Genomic DNA, 7,728 nt, shown 5'->3' with positions numbered 1-7,728 from the left:
GAAACTGCAAAGAAAAGTACGTAACTTCAACTATGAATTTAAAATGTTCTCTTGCATCAAAGAGCACTAGGAAACTGGAAATAAATCCCAGGTTGTTTTAGCTTTATGCCGTTTTATTCACGTACTTAGTAAGCGAGCGCGACAGACCGTGGGAAATGCAGAAATAATGGGCACTAATTAAAAAGTCGTAATTAGGAACTTTAACAGCTAGCTTTAAAACTTCTAGATCAGGTGGGCTTTACAATCTATGTTCATGATATGAATTCATAATCTCATAAACAGCTTAGGTAAGAATTTCTCATATTGATCTTACAATATGATTCTAACCAAATTCTAACAAGCGCTATGAATTCGTAATATTACAATTAAAGGCCAGTCGAGACGGGTTTTTTTTTTTTCAATCTGATTAAATTGTCCAAATCAAAAATATTTTATTGTATGGTTATGGGTTCTACAAAGGTCTTAGGTAAATGAGTCATGTTCTCCATATCCTGCCTTACAAAGGCGCACAATATTTGGTAAGGTACTTATCTTAGATCTAAATTCAATGTAAAGTACATTTATTAACAAAAACAAAGCATTGTCTGATCAAATCAAGCCGTGCGCATATTTCGACCGCCGATTATAATCGATTTTACCTATTAGTAAACTGTAACCATCCGTTATGGTTTACGGTTCAATTTTTAATGGTCAATTCTAATTAACATTCGGCCAACACTACCGTCTGGGCTGGCCTTAGGGTTATTAATTCCGAACGCACCTCTTTCCATGCATCATCTATGGACAAGTACACACAACATAAATACAGCGGAATCAGATAATGAATTTGTCAGTTGACATTCGTGAAAGAGAGTGAGACAACCGTTCGTGTGAGGGGAAAAGCGCCGAAATTCAGATTCAGATTCAGACTGTATAAGGCGAGCCTTAATCTTAGTGTGGTCAAGGACTTTAAAGGACATGTTATTAAGCGATCAGCTAATTTAATTATTCAATACTTACGTTATGAAATGCTAAGTGTAAAGTAAACAAACCCGAACATAAATTGTACCTATTGTAAAATAGGAACTCCCACACCTCCATCGATCTACTAACTGATTTTCTATTTCCAATATACTTTAATGAATAGTTCAAAGTGCACTTTACGCTGGAGTAATTCTCGGAATGAGATTTAGTTCTAATTTAATTTGCTAGAGCAACGTGGATGCAAGCGTTCCAAATAAAATGCGAGCCACCAAGGAGCTTTCTAATTTGAGCACACGTAAATCCTAATATTGCACTTTCTGAAAGTTATTAGGGATGAAGATTCCTTAGCATTTAAACGTGCTCGGATTTTATCTGATCCTTTTCCGTTTTATTAAGTTCGTTCATAGACAGAGGATTTGGCGAATGCTCCGTGTAATCAGGTTAAAATGTTTTGAATTAGGTCGCACCTCATTAGGCTACGCCTATTTTACGTATTCCGGGACTATTTATTTATGCCATTTTGAATTGTCATTAGGATTTTCCATGATCAACAGAGGATCAGATAAACTAAAAAATCCGATGCTCAATGCACAGTAAGTAACAAATTTCTATGCAGGGGTGGTCTTATCTTATTTCTGTTGCAATATAGAATTTAACAGATTTATGACTTCTACTTTAGTTCCAACAAATTTCTATACAGCTTTTACAAAACAATCTGGATTTATGGAAGCTATTGCAAACTTGTTACAAGTTACAGTTATCTGTTCCAATATAGAATTTATACAGATTTATGACTTCTACTTTAGTTCCTGGCAATACTGGCTATCGGGAACAGAGAGCTTACCGCGAAAACCAAAAATTTCAAATTGCGGGGATCTTTCTCTTTTACTCTCACTGAGACCTAATCAGAGAGACAGAGAAAAATACCCGCAATTGACGAACTTCTATTTTCTCGGTTATAGCCCTGGTTCAAGTTTTAGAGCCTTGTTACGTGCATACGTGTCATGGCAGTAGTCTCTCACCCTGTCAATGTACATACTCATCTGCAGCACCAGATCGTCGACCATCCTGCGGCATCCACGAGTAAAAGAGAAAGATGCCCGTTTGCGAATTTCTGTATTCAAAGTTCAAAGTTTTTATTTGCTTGAATCATGGTCAGGTACAATGTGAAGGACTTAAAATAACATGGATTAACACAATTCACCATTTTTAGTGGCATGCAAATTAAAATATACAATTTGAAATAAATAAATTAATTCAATTAAAATAAAATTAATATCATTACTACTAAAATAAAATTAAATCACAGTCATAAAGAACATACAAATTTACAATGCCAACTTCTAGCCTAGGTATATCAATTATTTAAAAAATTATTTAATTTATAAAAACATTGATCAATGAGCCAATATCGGAGTTTCCGTTGAAATAAATTATCTGGTAGCAGTCTTAAATCTAGATGAATATTATTATAAACTTTTCCTGATATCATGTAGCAGTTGTTATTATACCGGGCTGAATTAAATAGTGGCTGATTTATCCTATTAATATCTCTATACCTTAACCTTGGGTTTCGAGTTGGTTTTAAAAAAAGCTCAGGGTCGTTCCGCACAAATTTAGCTTGTTATATATATAAAGGTCAAGGCTTTGAATTTTGTGAAAAGAGGTCTGCACGAATATAATGACCCTACTCCACCCACAGCACGTATACAACTTTTTTGCGTGAAAAATATCTGATTAACAGCTGTAGTTTCCCCAAATAATGATTCCATAACGAAGAACAGATGTGACGTAACCGTGGTAAGCTGTCAGAGCAGTTGATTCATCTGCTACCCTTCTCAGTCTTCTTAACGCAAAGACAAATCTACTTAGCTTGCTACAAATATTTGTTACTTGCTGTTTCCAATTAAAAAATCTATGGATTGTAATGCCCAGAAAATTCACCTGGTCACAATAATTTATGGTTTGTCCTTTACAGTCCAACTGTACCCAATTAGTCTTATTTTCATTGATCATTAGTTTATTATGAATTAACCAATTATCAATATCATTAACAGCATTATTTATTAAGGATTCAAATGTCATCGTCGTATCATCATGAGGTATGATAATCGATATGTCATCGGCGTACATAATTATTTGATGTCGTGTTGCGTAAGGGATATCATTGACATAAAGTACAAATAGTAGCGGTCTTAGAACGCTACCTTGGGGTACTCCTCTCAAAGTAGTTTGAAATGACGATCTATATTGTTACTATTAAGTCTGCTAATTTCAACACATTGGCTACGATTGGTTAAATATGATTGGATCCAGTTGGAATCATTTCCACGAATTACATAATGTTCGCATTTTTTAATAAAAGGCAGTGGTCAACAAGGTCGAATGCCTTAGACATATCAAAAAATACAGCCACCACACACTTTTCCTGTCAATATTTCGCGTAACGTTACTAACTTAACTAAAGAATAAGCAGCATGTGTTGTCGATTTTGCCTTTACGAGTCCGTTTTGTTCCTTATATTATGTTTCTCTATAAACTCTACAATCCTATTTCGCATTACTCTCTCAAATACCTTTGAAAGAATAGGGATTAAAGTTATAGGCCGATAGTTATCTAGGAGTTGGTTATATGTTTTTATTAATCACGGTTTAACCACAGATTTTATTAGTTCTTCCGGAAAAAGACCTTGCACAAAAGACAGGTTAATGAGACGAGTTAATATAAACTTTACTTCATTTACAACTGACTTTAAAATATGAGTAGAAATAGCGTCAATACTAACCGAACTTGTATTACGCAAATATTTAATTATATTCGTTCGTGGTTGGTCATCGGGTCCGGGCAGTTGTGCTGGAAGAAGGCGGAGCTGTATAGTCCGTAATCGTCTCCGGGCGCGGGTCATCTGGCGCTGACGGCGTGCTGTTGGCGGAGGCCAGCGATATCCATACATTCCATACTACCGGCCAAGACATCTACTATTCATCAAGACGATGTTATGGACGTTAAACGCAAAAATGGGTTTGCGTTACTTAGACTACATATGGACATCATCACTCTTATTAGGCATATAAAATAACGAGTTCAACTTAATGCTACAGCATAATATTAGTTAGATCCATAATACCTATCGTCCTCTAGAATTTCTTAGTGACCAATTTTCTGTTGTTTGTACCAACTTTCACGTATGAATGAAAAGTATTCTAGCCGTGTCGCGGGCTTTCTTTAAAACAAATATGATTTTCATTCAGTAAAGAAGCAAAATTATTAAAGCGACATTTTATCTCGTATTTTATTCAAGCTCTTCATTAAAGAGGGGAACGTTACATCAACATGTTTCTTGCATACATGAGTAAAAATGCGAGGGTTAAATATACTAAGTTATTTTTATTTATATTATATTTCTGACACAGAGAGAAATATTAATACACGTGGAGTCTCGGTATGGTTCAATTTTAGCATCCGAAATTAGAGATCTTTTCAGGAATCATTGTAGGTATGAGTAGGTATATTCCTATAAACCTTATGAAAATTCTGCTTAACATCCTTAATATTATGTAGTATTTTATAGTTTATCTACTAAATATTATTGCGTAGCTTTACGGAAAATATGTAGGCGGTTACTTACTTAGATTATTATTATAAGAGATCGGATGATCGCTTGCGTCCAGTCCGCGGCCTACTGCATACTGGTTTAAACAAAATGCGCACTTTGAAAAAAAAAAGACAATTATTACAATAATCGCATTTAAAGTATCATGAGTCATACTAACGTACTCTTAGTCAGTCGCGCGACATGTTTCAGAAAGGCTAGGTCTCCATTTTGACGCACTAATTAGCTTAAGTATTACAATAGTTAGGCATGGATGGGGCAAGCCCATGCAGAATTGGAGTACCTTCCTAAATAACTGGGGAGGAAACTTTAATCATGTATGGAAATGTTGACGTGCCTTTTCGTTTGATACATTTTTACTTTTCGAATAGGTTTGGTTCACAAACGATTTTCATCTTGGATCCTAGAAAAAATCTACGGAGTCTTTGAGATCTAATTTCTATGAAATTATGACGTTTAAATAACACTTGCACATCAGTCTGTGCTATCAAAATCGCTGCCGAGTTAGCTTGGTCTAGCCTTTGCCCACAGGACGTGGGTGGGACATTAGAAGAATCTAAGAGAAAAAGTGTAAATTTTGTTATTACTTAGTTCAATATCTAAGTATATAAAGTTCAAAGCGCCACAAATGTGTCACATCTCCAGCCAACAAAGGTGTCCTTTGTACGATGTACGTCACGGGACATTACGGGTTACGGCACTGACTCCTTTGTTACCAAACTACGGGATAAATGTCAGCGGCACGGGCCCGCCGCGCGCCACAAGGGTTAACTATAAAGTGATATGTTATATTTTATTGGATACGTGTGTTTTGTAGTGATTTTAAGAGCGTTTTCACATTGTCCAAACCGATATCGGATGACCTTTGGAGAAAATGTCCTATGGCATAAATCTTTTATATAAAACGTATAAAAGATTTATGCCATAGGACTTTTTAACTGACTTCAGTTTGATAGAAAGGCGGATTCTGTAGTCGGTTCTGGCTATTTCTTTATGCACGTTCACGGATTACTCCGACACCCGTGGTCCGATTTGATTAATTATTTTTTTGTTTGAAACGAGTTAACTCCAAGATGATCCTATATTAATTTGTTTCTGATCTGAAGATAGGATCTATGGAGGGGACTGTATTCTTAAGTAACTCGAGCATTTCCTCTAGAAAACTACCAATCCAAAAATAATCCAAAAGTAACGCGTGCGTAAGCTCCTAAAAACCACATGTATAAAATAAGTGCTCAATATTTACTAAAATTGTATTTGTTCCCCAAATAAATAAAGTTTAATAAATAGGATACATTGAGGCGATGCCACGAATCGAATCGAATAATGGAAATATTTATCAGCCTCAATATTTGAAACATAAAAATTTAATCGGTACGCTGAAAACTCGCGCTAATAGCGTTGCTCAATTCGGGCGGTAAATAAATTATACGCAGGCTACTTTATTACCCAATAAATACGTTACCCGCTTACTCGTATTACTAATTTCATTTGCTGAAATAAAACTGTTAAATTTGTAATGATGTCTTAGCATCATCATCAATGACCCTTTAGACCTTTAGTGTAAGGTCTGAGTGGACGCTTGAGTGGAGCGTACGGCGGGGCATGCAGCGTGGCGTCCGGCTCACAAGTGATTTGAGCAGCGTGCACTAAGGCCGCTTCTATACGTTTGCATTTGTTTAATATGCACGCCGCACGCCCCGCCCCGCTGCACGCCCAACTCGAGCGTCCACTCAGGCCTTATCCTTACGCTTAACATGAGCGGCCGTAAACGCTAGCGAACGCGTCGCTTGCGCCAATGTCAGTACGAGGGAGATGCATTATGAGTTAGTTTACGCAGTCGCTAGCGAATATTGCTGTGTCATACTTGTGGTAATAAGGGTAGGTACTTATTTTTCTACTATTCATGTTCGTATGTCGCCAATTCTAATTTCAGGCAAGCTGGAGCCCTAGTCAATATGACAATCGTCCATCGACAAACGCCAGACAAGTAGAAAAATGTATCGGCATCACAGATGCTTCGAAAAGTCACGAGGCTAATTATCACCTTGGCTAGGCCCCCAGCTCACACTGATTACTGTCCGCTAAGTGCAATGAACGACTTTCGTGTCAAAACAAGACAAACACCTTAACAAATTGTTAATTTAGAATCGGCCGTGTTTATTAGACGGTGTCTTGAGAATTCTTTATCCAATGGCAGGAATTTATTTCAGGGTGGCTGGAGGTTAAAGAATGATAGCGATCAAACGTATATACTTATTCTAAATGTAACTTTTCAAGGTGAACTTCTACTTTAATACCACGATAGTGAAAATTATAAACAAGCATACGACAATTCAAAATATTATTTATTCAAATTGACCTAGTAACAAGCATTTCCAAATCGTCAGTTAGAAACATCAACTCATGCTCATTCCCAGCCGGGCTAGCACATGATTGGCGCGACAGACAATATCTCGCGGCGAGATGGACTACCCGTCTTTTTCTATGTTAATTAAAGTGGGACGTGTAATTTATCTCGCCGCGAGATACTGTCGCGCCAATCATGTGCTAGGCCTACAGCTCTTAGCGGGTCGCTGGCAGTGAATGTAATAGTCAGACATAGAAGTGTTCGTGGCAAAATAAACTGATTGACAAAATGAAATATCGGCAATCGACATGTCTATTATCGATGTTACCTTGACGTTATAGATATTTTTTAAACATTGTATAAGAAGATAGCTACCGCGGAATGCAAAACACGTTCGATATCTTCTTTGATATATTGGTAGTTTTCTATTATTTTTGGTATTGTAGGTATACTATAGTTTACGTTAGTTATTAAGTACTAACTATATATCATAGAAAAAGTATGTAAGTACTGATTTGTAATTGATTTGCAGTCTTGAAATTTCTTGATAATTTACAGCAAGTAGAAGTTAGATCTTTTAATTATTAATCTATAACTGACTCATCGATAACCGATTTATCGATGTTTCAGTTTCTCAAACACTCGTTTGTGCCACAAAAACTTCTAAGTCTGGTAATAGTGTTAAACTGTAACTGCATCTGTGGGCGTCTTTAGCGGCCAAACTGTTAAGAACCTTATCCCTGTTCTCATTCCGCCCTACAAAGCGACGAGTCAGGTGCACCTATTTACAAAACGCTCGGTT

The sequence above is a fragment of the Cydia pomonella genome, chromosome 7 (genome assembly GCF_033807575.1).
Source record: "Cydia pomonella isolate Wapato2018A chromosome 7, ilCydPomo1, whole genome shotgun sequence".
Lineage (NCBI taxonomy): Eukaryota > Metazoa > Arthropoda > Insecta > Lepidoptera > Tortricidae > Cydia > Cydia pomonella.
The sequence above is the reverse complement of the archived record's forward strand: the minus strand, read 5'-3'. Positions refer to the sequence as shown.